Here is a 15,203-nt window from a genome sequence, read left to right as displayed (position 1 = left end):
TTGAGGAGGGGATGAGTGAAAGACTTTTTATAGAGCTGCCTTTCATGCCAAAGGAACCAACCAGACTTATGCTTAATCCGGTCGGCTTCTTTAGGATCACTGGGTAAGGTCCCGTCTCGCAAGTACTCCACAATTTCCCTCATCCAGTTTGAGGATCGATTGAGTACGAGCTGCTCTTTAGCATTTATGCTAGGCTCCTTCAACACTTCCCAAGTAATGGTTCTGGGGCCGACCCCTCAGCAGAACTAGCCATCCGAGCCAGTGCATCAGCCTGCTGATTTTCCGAGCGAGGAATGTGGGTGATCCGGAATCCGGACAACCTTGCAATGACAGCTCGGGCTTTGGCCAAGTACATCCTCATGTTGTCCTCCTTGGCCTCATAGTCTCCGAAATCTGACCCACTATGAGTTGTGAGTCGGACTTGGCTATGATGAGGTTGCCCAGCTAGGATGCATACTGTATTCCGAGGATGAGAGCCTCATACTCGGCTTCATTGTTAGATCCGAGAAATTCGAACTTAACAGCATATTCAATTTTTTCTCCGACCGGAGGTTTGAGAACCAATCCGGCTCCAACCACTCTTTGTGGATGACCTCAACAAGCAATTCCCACTCCTCTTGCGAACCGACCGGGGGTCGAGTTGCGCATTCAGTGATGAAGTCAGCGAGTGCTTGGGCCTTGATGGCTCTTCGGGGCTCGAACTCGAGCCCAAAATCTGCTAACTGGTCTGCCCAATCACTCATCCGACTCGATGATTTCTATTTTCAATAAGCTTCCGGAGCGGTTGTCCGGTTAGGACTTTGATGGGTGTGCTTGAAAATAGGGCTTGAGCTTCCGGCTCGCCATACAAGGCAAAGACCATTTTCTCAACATCGCTGTACTTCGCCTCGGCCCCCCTATAGGCGTGGCTGATGAAGTAACAGGATGTTGCTTTCCTTCTCGCTCGGCTATCAGGACGGCGCTAAGAGCGTAGTCCGAGACAGCCAAGTAGATAAACAGGGGTTCCCCGGCAAGGGGGAATCAGTTTGGGCAAAGATGCCAAGTGATTCTTGAGGTCAGCGAAGGCTTGCTCGGCTTCGTCATCCCATGCGAACTCTTTTCGCTTCAGGGCCTTGAAGAACAACAAGCTTTTATCGGCCGACCGGGAGAGGAACCGACCGAGTGCCGCTAAGCAGCCGGTTAGGCGCTGTACTTCCCGGACATTCCGAGGCGATTTCATTTCTAAGACCGCTTTGATTTTGTCCGGGTTGGCCTCTATACCTCTCTCATCTACTAGAAATCCGAGGCACTTTCCCCCTTTAATCCGAAGACGCATTTTTTGGGTTGAGCATCATTCGGTATTTCCTTAGGGTGCTCAGCGTTTCTTTCAGATCTGCAGGGTGATCCGACTGGGCCTTGCTTTTGACTCATATCGTCAACATATACTACTCATCTCCATCCCACATGTCGACATTGGTCGCTGAAGATTTTGTTGACGGTTCGCTGATATGTCGCCCCGGCATTTTTGAGGCCGAATGGCATCATTTTGTAGCAGTAGACACCCTGAGGAGTGATGAACGCGTATGAACCCTATCCTTCTCGGCCATGGGAATTTGATGATAGCCGGCATTTGCATCCATGAAGCTGAGAAGGGCGTGCCCTGCCGTTGAATCGACCAGCCTATCGATCTTTGGCAAAGGGTGATTGTCTTTTGGGCAGGCTTTGTTTAAGTCGGTGAAGTCGACACACATTCGCCATGCCCCACTCGGCTTTTTGACCAAAACCACATTGGCTAGCCATTCCGAGTATTGACACTCTTCTATGAAACCCGCCTCGAGCAGCTTCTTGACTTCTGCTGCTGCCGCAGCGGCATTTCTTTCGGGACCTTGGTGCCTGAGCTTCTGCTTGATAGGTCTGAACCCTCTTTGATGTTAAGCTCATGGCACATGATTTTCGGGTCGAGCCCCGGCATTTCTGTGGCCTCATAGGCAAAGACATCTTGGTACTCCGTGAGCACTTGGATGATATCTTGCCTTGTTTGCGGTCCATGGCCTTGCCTACCCTGACAGTCCGACCGGGGTCCTGGCCGATCGCGACTTCTTCGTCCTCTCGGCTGGTTGAGGACGTTATATTGCTTGGGGTTTTCAGTTATTACACCCCGAGGCTCGTTGAGGGCTGACCCCCTTCATACTTTCTTTTTTTCGAGTCCTTTTGGACGTCGTTGTCCGAGTCCTTTTGGACGTCGGTATTTTTAGGCTATTCACATAGCACTCTCTTGCGGCCTGTTGGTCGCCTTGAATTTTTCCTACCTTCCCGTCATCAGTCTCAAACTGCAAGAGGAGCTGGTAGGTGGAGATGGCGGCCTTGGCCTTGTTTAGCATGGGCCTCCCCATTATTATGTTGTAAGGCAAAGGGATGTCTACCACCAAGAAGTCGATCGGTAGGCTTCTCCCCTTACCCTTTTCACCCATCCGAGTGGGTAATTTATTGATCCGACCGGGTGGACAGAGTTGCCCCCGAAGCCTATGAGCGGCTGAGCCATGGGGGTAACATCCCGTTCGGTGTACTTCAGCTTTTTGAGGCAGTCAAGGGTGATTATATCGCGGATGAGCCGCTATCCACCAATACCCTCTTCACCTTTGTATTCGCTACCTTGAGCTCGATGACAAGGGGGTCGTCGTGCGGAACGCAACGTCCGACTAGGTTCCCCAAATGTCATGACGGGGCAGCTGCTCGGGGAGCTGAACATCAACACCTGATGTTTAAGGTTCTGGAGGTGAGCCTTGCGCGCTCGGCCGGTTAGGCCTCCCGACGCAAATCCTCCAGCGATGACACCAATGAAGCCTTCGGTGTCCCCACTGTTCGACTGACCCACCTTTTGCTTTCCCTTTTCCTCGCTCGAAGCGCTTGAGGTAGTGGTTGAGCTTGCCCTGGTCGGCCAGACCGTTCAAGGATTTCTTGAGCTCCCGACAGTCATTGGTGGTGTGCCACATTCCTTGTGGTAGTCACACCACAAATTTTGTCCTCCGAGACGATGACGTCCGGATGGGCGTTGGCCTGGGAAGCCAATTTTTGTCCCGGATGCCAAAGTAGATTTCCTTCCGGTTTTTATTGAATCGGGGGTCGTTGCCATTATCAGTGAGCCGATCCCCTGGCCCCCTGTTCTTTGATGCTTAGGCTGACCCGCGTGATTCCCTTCATCCTTCCTTTTCTTGCCAACCTCGTCCGAGTAACGGCAGATATCCGTTGCTTGGATGAATCTTGAGCCCGAGCCATGGCTTCCGAGTAAGTTTTGACTTCATTCTCGGCAATGACCATCTGAGCCGACCCGGTTGGAGGCCGGACATGAGGGCAGCGAAGGCTACAGCGTCCTGTAGGTCGGTTATTTTAGAGACTCTTCGTTGAACCTCTTGATGTAGTCCGACAAGGATTCATTCTTGTCTTGCTTCACCCCCATGAGGTGAAGGCTGGTTTTTCTTTGCCTCTTTCCCGCTACGAACTGATGGATGAAGAGGTGCTCCAATATGGCGAAGTCAGTGATGACCCCCCGGCAGTTCTTGGAACCAATTCAGAGCCAACCCTCTAAGGGTGGTAGGGAAGAAGCGGCACCAAGTGGCCTCGCAGCTTGTCTGCACGCTCATTTGAGCCTTGTAACTAGCCATATGATCATCTGGGTCGGTTAGGCCCGCAAATGGCTCGATCAGGGGGGTTTTAATTTTACCCGGAGGTTGGTCCTAGGATTTCCTGACTGAAGGGGATCAGGAACTTGAGCCCTCCTCCAGCTAGCTAGGGGCTGAGAATGAGCCGAGTCCCCTTGGCCCTCTCGGTCATTTGCTTCTTCCTGAGGAACTCCCGAGCGTCATAGCCTTGGCTGAGGCGCTTCTTGTTGTTAAGGAATTCTCGGGCATCTTGGGGTTTCCGACCCGCACCCCCCTTGGGGATTTAGATACATGGGTCTCCATGCTGACGGGCCGACCCCTGTCGCGCTGACTTTCTCTTTCCCGGTGGCTCGGGTCTCTCGCATCGGACCGTGGCCGGCTAGGCTGCGGGTCCGATTAGAACGAGAGTTGTCCCTCTGAGAGCGGACGACCGTGCGCTCCCTGGGCTCATGCTGATTGAGCGGGACACTTGTTGTGGCTGCCTCTGCTGAAGCATGGCCATCATGTCCATCATCCTTTTGGAATGTCTCCTGGAGCTGAGCCGTGATAAGGGCCAGGTCAGACGCGAAGAGCGGCTGAGGCTCCACATGCTGGATATGCTGGGATACTGACCGAGGGTCCAAAGTTTGGACGGTAGGTGACCTCCGAGCCGGTGAGGGAGTCCGCTCGGCTTCTCGGTTATGCGCAGGCGAATGGCCTCGCTCCGGTCGAGGGATTGGGGGATCCCGATTATGTGCGGGCGAGTGGCCTCTCTCTGGCCGAGAGACCTGCTCGGAGGCTGGCTTGCCGCGAGTGTTTTTGGTTGGTGCCATGGTCAATTGGCGTTCTGAGCTGAGTAGCTGAACAAATCTGAGTGAGTGGTGGCGAAGTAACTTTTTGTACTTTCCCACAGACGGCGCCAAACTGTTTCTGTCTAGAAATTAAGGGTTCTGATTCCTTTGCTTAGGGAGTACCGGGTCAGATTCGAATGTCCTGAGTCAAAGTCCGTACGCCGGAATCCTGCAAAAGTAACGGTTAGACTGCCCCGGGGGTTGTTCCGGGATCGCCTCTCCGACGCTCAAGTCAGTGATCAAGCTTAGAGAGATAAAGTCTAGAGAGAGATGCTCTGGTTTGTTAGGTAAGAATTCAATACCTTCTCATTGATGAGGGGGTTGAGTATTTATAGTGCTGGGGATATCCCAACTGTAGGCCAGCTGGGGGCATTGACAGCTGGAATGCACCATCACAGGTGGGGCCCACCGGAAGCTCTAAGGCATTTATTGGGCTGGATTATCCTTGGTAAGCTTAAACCAGGAAATAAGCCCAAACAGTTATTATTGTTCAAGATGACAAAAAGATTGAAACTTTTTCTTTTCCTAAGGATAAAGATTTAATCTTTGAAGTTTCAAATGAAGAAGATTCAAGCCTTCACATTGATGCAACCATCAAAGTTCCAATCTTGGATATTCCATGTGCGCTTAAAGCCACAAAGCAATGTTGGGTGCAATGTTTTGTTACATATTCTACGGATTTTTGCTATAAGGATGTCGTATGTTATCATGTCTATCAACGAACTACGGGGGTTACAATGCATTTTCTCATTCATGTACTTCGTCTTATGGATCATGGTTATCGTGCGTGGATGATTCCATGGACATCAAAACTTGAGACAAGTTTTTTTTTCAAGAGGGAGAGTATGATGCATATGAGGAGCATCAAGTTCGAAAGCATAGGTCGTTGTTAGCCACACAGTGCTAACCACTGTGCGAAAGTCTTAGTTCTGTTAGGACATCTATGTAGTATCCTAGTTATGTTAGGAGACTATGTAGTTTAATTAATTTTAACTGCTTTAATTTAAGTATTTAAGTGATAAAGGAATCCTATTATACTTAGGAGTCTAATTCCTTTGTCAATGAGTCTAATTAGGAGTTTTATTTTTATAATTATCTTTGAAATAGGCGTGTGAATTAGAGATAAGTATTAGGTTGTTATTTATCTTTATCCTTTAAGATAAAGATAGGTAAGTTTGTTGGTTATTATTGTTTATCCTTTAAGCTTTACTAGATAGATTATGAATCTTGTATTATATAAGTCTATTACGTTCATTAATAAAAATCAGATTTTGAGTTTAGAAATTAAAGTGTTAAGCTTGTTGTGCTTGCATAGAACTGAGAGTTCAAATACACAAACCGCGATTTTGTGTGATCTTGGAGCCGAGACTCACAAGAGAACCTCTTAAACTGCGATTTAAGAGCCTATCCATTTTATTATTATTGTTGTTCGTCCATAAATCCATAAAAACACAAAAAGAGTTCGAACCGCCAACAAAAATCACATCACAAATTGAGGGTTGTGTCGATCCTAATAGAGGTTAATAAAAGATCCTCTAGTTCTCGAGCTAACGACAAAGCCTATTCAATGTAAAGATTCAATCTTTATGCCCTATTTCTTATAAAGATCAAATCTTTCAACAAGTCAATATAAAGATTCAATCTTTATGCCCTATTTCATATGAAGATCAAATCTTTCAACAAGTACAAGGGGATTCGAGTGTTTTGAGACTTGTTATGGATTTTACTATCCACGAACACGTCATTTGCTTTATAATTCTTTTTATAGTTGTTGAATGATATAGGGGTCCTATTATGTTTGTGAGTCTAATTCCCTCACATCAGCTGTGTGTGTTTTAATTTAACAATTCGAGTGCATTGCATTGAATTTACAAATTGAGGGCTATGTGGATCCTAATAGAGGTTAATAAAAGATCCTTTAGTTCTCGAGCTAAAACCAAAGCCTATTCAATATAAAGATTCAATCTTTATGCCCTAATTCATATAAAGATTGAATCTTTCAACAATTTAATATAAAGATTCAATCTTTCTGCCCTATTTCATATAAAGATCGAATTTTTCAACAATTCAATATAAAGATTCAATCTTTATGCCCTATTTCATATAAAGACCGAATCTTTCAACATGTACAAGGGGATTCGGGTGTTTTGAGACTTGTTATTGATTTTACTAACCACGAACACATCATTTGCTTTATAATTCTTTTTTTAGTTGTTGAATGATATAGGGATCCTATTATGTTTGTGAGTCTAATTCCCTCAAATTAGGTGTGTATGTGTTTTATTTTAACAATTCGAGTGCATTACATTGAATTTACAAATTGAGGGTTGTGTCGATCCTAATAGAGGTTAATAAAAGATCCTCTAGTTCTCAAGCTAACAGCAAAGCCTATTCAATATAAAGATTCAATCTTTATGCCCTATTTCATATAAAGATTGAATCTTTCAACAATTCAATATAAAGATTCAATCTTTATGCCCTATTTCATATAAAGATCAAATCTTTCAACAATTCAATATAAAGATTCAATCTTTATGCCCTATTTCATATAAAGATCGAATCTTTCAACAATTCAATACAAAGATTCAATCTTTTCGCCTTATTTCATATAAAGATCGAATTTTTTAAACAATTCAATATAAAGATTCAATCTTTATGCCCTCTTTCATATAAAGATCGAATCTTTCAACAAGTACAAGGGGATTCGGGTGTTTTGAGACTTGTTATGGATTTTACTATCCACGAACACATGACTTGCTTTATAATTCTTTTTTTAGTTGTTGAATGATATAGGGGTCCTATTATGTTTGTGAGTCTAATTCCCTCACATCAGGTGTGTGTGTTTTAATTCAATAATTCGAGTGCATTGCATTGAATTTACAAATTGAGGGCTGTGTGAATTCTAATAGAGGTTAATAAAAGATCCTCTAGTTCTCGAGCTAACAACAAAGCCTATTCAATATAAAGATTCAATCTTTATGCCCTATTTCATATAAAGATTGAATCTTTCAACAATTCAATATAAAGATTCAATCTTTATGCCCTATTTCAAATAAAGATCGAATCTTTCAACAAGTACAAGGGGATTCGGGTGTTTTGAGACTTGTTATTGATTTTACTATCCACGAACACATAATTTGCTTTTTGGGCTTCTCTTTCTCCCTTTCCTCCTTAGCTTGTGCCTCATATTTCAAGGCAAGCTTACAAACATCACTAAAAGTGGCATAGTGAGTCACCTCCACTTTTCTACTAATCCCTTTAGACAACCCTTTAACAAAGCGAGCTATCTTGAAAGTCTCCTTCTCTTGCAAATCACAAATTAGACACAATTTCTCAAACTCTTTCATGTATTCTTCAACACTCATGTCATTGTTTTGTGAAAGGTGGGTCAATTTTAAGTATTGCTCTTGTTCATACTCTTTACTAACCCATTTATCCCTCATTTTCTTTTTCAATCGATTCCATGAATCAATCTTGTCTTTTCCTTCTCTCCTTCTATTCGACTTGAGGTTTTCATACCATAATGCAGCAAGTTTAGTGAGTTTTAGGACAGCAAGTTTAAACCTTTTCCTATCATCATACCCCTTATAGTCAAAAACGGTTTCAATTTGCCTCATCCAATCAAGAAAAGCCTCACTATCATGTCCCCCGTCAAATTCAGGCATCTCAATTTTCAAACCTCTATCTTCATCAAAATTTCTAGGTGTATTAATCTCACCTTCCTCATTTTCAAGAAAATTCAGTTTTCTACTTGCTTGCATCAACATTTCGGACATAGCATCTAACCTAGTCTTTTGTTGAGCCTTATCTTCATCATTCTCTTCTGATTTCTTTTCTAAATTTTCCAACTTCTGAGTTATTACTTGTAACATCCTAGCAAGATCACCATCAGCCATGATTTCACTATTTTTCTAGACTATTACAGTTACAATAATGAATCTGCCCGTAACTTTAAACAACAGAACCAAAATTAAAAAGGCCTTGAAACTCTCAAAGGCTTACAGATTAATAAAATTCAGGAAATTTCAAGCAGAATCAAAAAAAGAAACTCTTGAAAAGCTTTCCGGATGAAGGAGTAATTGTCGTTTGAAGTTCTGTATGCCAGATTTGCTCCATTTCGGCGCAGTTGCGAAAAACGTGCCCAGTTTAATATCTAAAAAATTCACAAAAATCTGAAAAATTTTGTGAGTATTCTAGACAAAAAGTTATGCAGAATGAAAAAAAGAATCAACCAATTTGGACTCCTGAAGGTTGAGAAATCGTCCTTCAAAGTCGGATGAAAAACGGGTTGAATTCTGGCAGTTTCGTTTCTGATATGAAATAGGATAATAATTATGTAGTATACTAGTTCTGTTAGAATTCTATGTCATTTAGGGTTTTATTTTAAGTAAATGTTTAAATGATAAAGGAATCCTATTATGAGTAGGAGTCTAATTCCTTATCATTGAGTCTTAATAATAAATTATGTTAGGCGTGTGAATTATTAGGTTTAGGCGTGTGATTAGGTTAAGTTATCTTGTTAAGTTATCTTTTATCTTTAAGCTTTACTAATCCTAGTAGGTTTAGGAAAATCTTGTAATATATATAGGATTTTCGGCCATCTTAATAAAGTAGTTGATGTTTTGAGTTTAACCTATTCCTTGTGGAATTAAAGTTTTAGGAGTGAATCCAAGTTTAAGCATTGAATGCAAACCCTAGTTATTATCACCCTTGGTTAGGAGTTGATAATTTCATACCATTGAAATTCTTGTGCGTGAGGCATAGGTTTTTCTAATCAAATTCATTAAAGAAAACACAAAAAAAACTAATCTTTCATTCAAGAACCTAAGTATAGCCTTCAATTTCACATCAATTGGTGTGGCTGCTGGGATCATAAAGGTGTTTCATTGAGATTGGAAGGTTATAACTTGTGCAAGACTAAAACCTCCCGTAACAGCCAGTTTTTAAGGTAACTTTGAACGACTCGTTCTCCCACCTCCGGTCGAATTTTTGGATGATTCTTAATCCTAGATTGGACTACTATTTGTCTAATTTTCTATCCTAAAATTTCGTAAGATTTCGAGTTGATTTAATATATATTCGAGACTGATCTTTCGAATTGGTCAGAAATCGGGTTAATCTGGCACAGTGTTGGGAGAATTAAAACTGAAAACTATTGGCTTGGAATTTTGTGATGAAATTTTGGTCGAGTGTTGCAAACACATAAGTCTACCTGGATAAAAAATTTCAAAAATTTTCGAGGTGTTTTAATTGCGTTTTGGGGTACATATTTCAGATGTATTTTCTGGACAATTTTCTGTCAGTTTGAGAATTATGGACATGAATGTCTCGACTGAGTTCTTAGAGGCTTATAAACGAATTGAAAAGGCTAAGAAAGATATTTATGATATTTTTCATCCCTTGGATACATGGATTCATTGTTTGAAGTGTCAAGGTCTTGGTCACAAAGAATATCAATGCCCTAATGAAGATTACGTTTCTAAGGAAGAACATGCATTGTTCTTTGCACCAGTGATTGAAGAGGGTAAGTTCTCTTTGGATAGTTTCGATTCTATAGTTCCTTCGTCGGATCAAGCTACCGTCCATCATGAATCTTTGAATTGTCCCACTCCCCAAGATCCATCCTTTGACATTCAAGACGACTTAAAGATTGCATCTTTGGCTTGTACCACCACCAAAGGTCCGATCTTTGCTGCCCCATGTATGACTAAAGCTCCAAGGAAGCGTTGGGTACCACCATATGACGCTACTCCTACTGATTTTTGTTGTCCGGCGGTAATTCTTGGCAACACACGTCCAATAGAGTTGTGTATGCTACTGCTGTTTTTCATCCGTGAACTTAAATTAATGGATCATGGATTTCGCGTGTGGATGATTGCTTGGCTACGACAAAAGTTGAGACAAGTTTTTTTCTACAGGGGGAGTATGATATGAAATAGGATAATAATTATGTAGTATACTAGTTCTGTTAGAATTCTATGTCATTTAGGGTTTTATTTTAAGTAAATGTTTAAATGATAAAGTAATCCTATTATGAGTAGGAGTCTAATTCCTTATCATTGAGTCTTAATATAAATTATGTTAGGCGTGTGAATTATTAGGTTTAGGCGTGTGATTAGGTTAAGTTATCTTGTTAAGTTATCTTTTATCTTTAAGCTTTACTAGTCCTAGTAGGTTTAGGAAAATCTTGAATATATATAGGATTTTCGGCCATCTTAATAAAGTAGTTGATGTTTTGAGTTTAACCTATTCCTTGTGGAATTAAAGTTTTAGGAGTGAATCCAAGTTTAAGCAGTGAATGCAAACCCTAGTTATTATCACCCTTAGTTAGGAGTTGATAATTTCATATCATTGAAATTCTTGTGCGTGAGGCATAGGTTTTTCTAATCAAATTCATTAAAGAAAACACAAAAAAAACTAATCTTTCATTCAAGAACCTAAGTATAGCCTTCAATTCCACATCAATTGGTGTGGCTGCTGGGATCATAAAGGTGTTTCATTGAGATTGGAAGGTTATAACTCGTGCAAGACTAAAACCTCCCGTAACAGCCAGTTTTTAAGGTAACTTTGAACGACTCGTTCTACCACCTCCGGTCGAATTTTTGGATGATTCTTAATCCTATATTGGACTACTATTTGTCTAATTTTCTATCCTAAAATTTCGTAAGATTTCGAGTTGATTTGATATATATTCGAGACTGATCTTTCGAATTGGTCAGAAATCGGGTTAATCTGGCACAGTGTTGGGAGAATTAAAACTGAAAACTATTGGCTTGGAATTTTGTGATGAAATTTTGGTCGAGTGTTGCAAACACATAAGTCTACCTGGATAAAAAATTTCAAAAATTTTCGAGGTGTTTTAATTGCGTTTTGGGGTACATATTTCAGATGTATTTTCTGGACAATTTTCTGTCAGTTTGAGAATTATGGACATGAATGTCTCGACTGAGTTCTTAGAGGCTTATAAACGAATTGAAAAGGCTAAGAAAGATATTTATGATATTTTTCATCCCTTGGATACATGGATTCATTGTTTGAAGTGTCAAGGTCTTGGTCACAAAGAATATCAATGCCCTAATGAAGATTACGTTTCTAAGGAAGAACATGCATTGTTCTTTGCACCAGTGATTGAAGAGGGTAAGTTCTCTTTGGATAGTTTCGTTCTATAGTTCCTTCGTCGGATCAAGCTACCGTCCATCATGAATCTTTGAATTGTCCCACTCCCAAGATCCATCCTTTGACATTCAAGACGACTTAAAGATTGCATCTTTGGCTTGTACCACCACCAAAGGTCCGATCTTTGCTGCCCCATGTATGACTAAAGCTCCAAGGAAGCGTTGGGTACCACCATATGACGCTACTCCTACTGATTTTTGTTGTCCGGCGGTAATTCTTGGCAACACACGTCCAATAGAGTTGTGTATGCTACTGCTGTTTTTCATCCGAACTTAAATTAATGGATCATGGATTTCGCGTGTGGATGATTGCTTGGCTACGACAAAAGTTGAGACAAGTTTTTTTCTACAGGGGGAGTATGATATGAAATAGGATAATAATTATGTAGTATACTAGTTCTGTTAGAATTCTATGTCATTTAGGGTTTTATTTTAAGTAAATGTTTAAATGATAAAGTAATCCTATTATGAGTAGGAGTCTAATTCCTTATCATTGAGTCTTAATAATAAATTATGTTAGGCGTGTGAATTATTAGGTTTAGGCGTGTGATTAGGTTAAGTTATCTTGTTAAGTTATCTTTTATCTTTAAGCTTTACTAGTCCTAGTAGGTTTAGGAAAATCTTGTAATATATATAGGATTTTCGGCCATCTTAATAAAGTAGTTGATGTTTTGAGTTTAACCTATTCCTTGTGGAATTAAAGTTTTAGGAGTGAATCCAAGTTTAAGCAGTGAATGCAAACCCTAGTTATTATCACCCTTGTTAGGAGTTGATAATTTCATATCATTGAAATTCTTGTGCGTGAGGCATAGGTTTTTCTAATCAAATTCATTAAAGAAAACACAAAAAAAACTAATCTTTCATTCAAGAACCTAAGTATAGCCTTCAATTCCACATCAATTGGTGTGGCTGCTGGGATCATAAAGGTGTTTCATTGAGATTGGAAGGTTATAACTCGTGCAAGACTAAAACCTCCCGTAACAGCCAGTTTTTAAGGTAACTTTGAACGACTCGTTCTACCACCTCCGGTCGAATTTTTGGATGATTCTTAATCCTATATTGGACTACTATTTGTCTAATTTTCTATCCTAAAATTTCGTAAGATTTCGAGTTGATTTGATATATATTCGAGACTGATCTTTCGAATTGGTCAGAAATCGGGTTAATCTGGCACAGTGTTGGGAGAATTAAAACTGAAAACTATTGGCTTGGAATTTTGTGATGAAATTTTGGTCGAGTGTTGCAAACACATAAGTCTACCTGGATAAAAAATTTCAAAAATTTTCGAGGTGTTTTAATTGCGTTTTGGGGTACATATTTCAGATGTATTTTCTGGACAATTTTCTGTCAGTTTGAGAATTATGGACATGAATGTCTCGACTGAGTTTCTTAGAGCTTATAAACGAATTGAAAAGGCTAAGAAAGATATTTATGATATTTTTTCATCCTTGGATACATGGATTCATTGTTTGAAGTGTCAAGGTCTTGGTCACAAAGAATATCAATGCCCTAATGAAGATTACGTTTCTAAGGAAGAACATGCATTGTTCTTTGCACCAGTGATTGAAGAGGGTAAGTTCTCTTTGGATAGTTTCGTTTCTATAGTTCCTTCGTCGGATCAAGCTACCGTCCATCATGAATCTTTGAATTGTCCCACTCCCCAAGATCCATCCTTTGACATTCAAGACGACTTAAAGATTGCATCTTTGGCTTGTACCACCACCAAAGGTCCGATCTTTGCTGCCCCTGTATGACTAAAGCTCCAAGGAAGCGTTGGGTACCACCATATGACGCTACTCCTACTGATTTTTGTTGTCCGGCGGTAATTCTTGGCAACACACGTCCAATAGAGTTGTGTATGCTACTGCTGTTTTTCATCCATGAACTTAAATTAATGGATCATGGATTTCGCGCGTGGATGATTGCTTGGCTACGACAAAAGTTGAGACAAGTTTTTTTCTACAGGGGGAGTATGATATGAAATAGGATAATAATTATGTAGTATACTAGTTCTGTTAGAATTCTATGTCATTTAGGGTTTTATTTTAAGTAAATGTTTAAATGATAAAGGAATCCTATTATGAGTAGGAGTCTAATTCCTTATCATTGAGTCTTAATAATAAATTATGTTAGGCGTGTGAATTATTAGGTTTAGGCGTGTGATTAGGTTAATTATCTTGTTAAGTTATCTTTTATCTTTAAGCTTTACTAGTCCTAGTAGGTTTAGGAAAATCTTGTAATATATATAGGATTTTCGGCCATCTTAATAAAGTAGTTGATGTTTTGAGTTTAACCTATTCCTTGTGGAATTAAAGTTTTAGGAGTGAATCCAAGTTTAAGCAGTGAATGCAAACCCTAGTTATTATCACCCTTGGTTAGGAGTTGATAATTTCATATCATTGAAATTCTTGTGCGTGAGGCATAGGTTTTTCTAATCAAATTCATTAAAGAAAACACAAAAAAAACTAATCTTTCATTCAAGAACCTAAGTATAGCCTTCTTCTTCAAAACTCGATTTTTCCGACGAATTTCTTCACCAAAGCTCTGATACCAGATGATGTGAATCTAAAATCACCCTCCAAAGGATTGGATGATGATTCTAAACTTACGAACAATAGTATACTCACTTTGAAAAGAAATCACTCGAAACAAGGGATAGTACCAAAACACAAGAACACACTCAATGTTTTGGGGTTCTAGGTCAGAGATAAGACTCACTCAATCTCTCCTAGGCTTATCACTCAAGACTCACTCAAAGTAATAAGGGTTAGCAATACTTGAGACAAACTCAAAGTAAAAACTATAAACACAAAGGTTTTTTTTATCAAACTCAAATCTGATTTCTATTATCATTTTCTCTCCTTATATAGAGATAAGGAGCAGCAAGGAGGAGATAAAAACAACCTAAAAACGTCCTAAGAGGAATGGCTTTGAGGAGTTACAAAACTCCTTGATTCAAGCCCTAATTAAGCCTCATTTAAGGGGCTGTTACAAAGAAGGAAATCCGCAACTATGGAGCTGTAAACAACCCCTAATTACATGCCTAATCAGCCACTAAACACACACCTACTTGCCTTAGTGTCATAAGTAATCACTAGGCTTTATTTTAAGCTAGAAATAAAACAACAAAAATAAATAGGAACCCAAACAAAACTTGGGCTTCCTTTACATCCTTGCTTGCGACCCAAACAGAACTTGGGCTCTTCAATTGTTGTATTCCATGTATTCAGCTTAAGGAGGCTTTATGGGTTCCATGATCGAAGACCCGTTGATGTTAAAGAATGGACTTTGATCACCCTATTTCATATAAAGATCGAATTTTTCAACAAATCAATATAAAGATTCAATCTTTATGCCCTATTTCATATAAAGATCGAATCTTCCAACAAGTACAAGGGGATTCGGGTGTTTTGAGACTTGTTATTGATTTTACTAACCACGAACACATCATTTGCTTTATAATTCTTTTTTTAGTTGTTGAATGATATATGGGTCCTATTATGTTTGTGAGTCTAATTCACTCAAATTAGGTGTGTATGTGTTTTAATGTAACAATTCGA

This window comes from Beta vulgaris, unplaced genomic scaffold (genome assembly GCF_026745355.1).
Source record: "Beta vulgaris subsp. vulgaris cultivar EL10 unplaced genomic scaffold, EL10.2 EL10_2_Chr_UnSca1, whole genome shotgun sequence".
In the NCBI taxonomy this organism is placed as follows: domain Eukaryota; kingdom Viridiplantae; phylum Streptophyta; class Magnoliopsida; order Caryophyllales; family Amaranthaceae; genus Beta; species Beta vulgaris.
This window is presented reverse-complemented; position numbering follows the sequence as displayed.